The following is a 473-nucleotide window of genomic DNA, read 5'->3' as shown; positions in this document are numbered from 1 at the left end:
TTACAATGGTTCAACAGTTAAAAGTGCTTGCTGGAAGCCAGAGGCCTTGACCAATGGCTCATAGCAATGAACGTTTGTAAGTAAAGCTATTTGGGCGTAGGGTGACATACACCATGTGACACACTGCAGCTTCCACAGCGAGGTATTTTTATGCTATTTTCCCCTCTATTTTGTTGTTTTTATTTTTTTGTTTTCTCTTGGAGATGAGGTTGCAAGGGTGGAGGGCCTATATGGAGGGATGGGGAGATGAGTGGGATTGGGGTGCGTGGTGTGAAATTCACGAAGAATCAATAAAAAGTAAGAGAAAAACATAAAACTGTAGAACTTTGGAGGAAGTTAAGATTTAATGTGTTAGTAAATACTTGGAATTATTGAAGGTTGAAGATGAAGAAAGAAGGAGAGGGAGAGAGAGAGAGAGAGGGAGAGAGAGGGGGAGGGAGGGAGAGAGAGGGAGAAGGAGAGGGAGAGGGGGA

This window comes from Mus pahari, chromosome 9 (genome assembly GCF_900095145.1).
Source record: "Mus pahari chromosome 9, PAHARI_EIJ_v1.1, whole genome shotgun sequence".
NCBI lineage: Eukaryota > Metazoa > Chordata > Mammalia > Rodentia > Muridae > Mus > Mus pahari.
The sequence above is the reverse complement of the archived record's forward strand: the minus strand, read 5'-3'. Positions refer to the sequence as shown.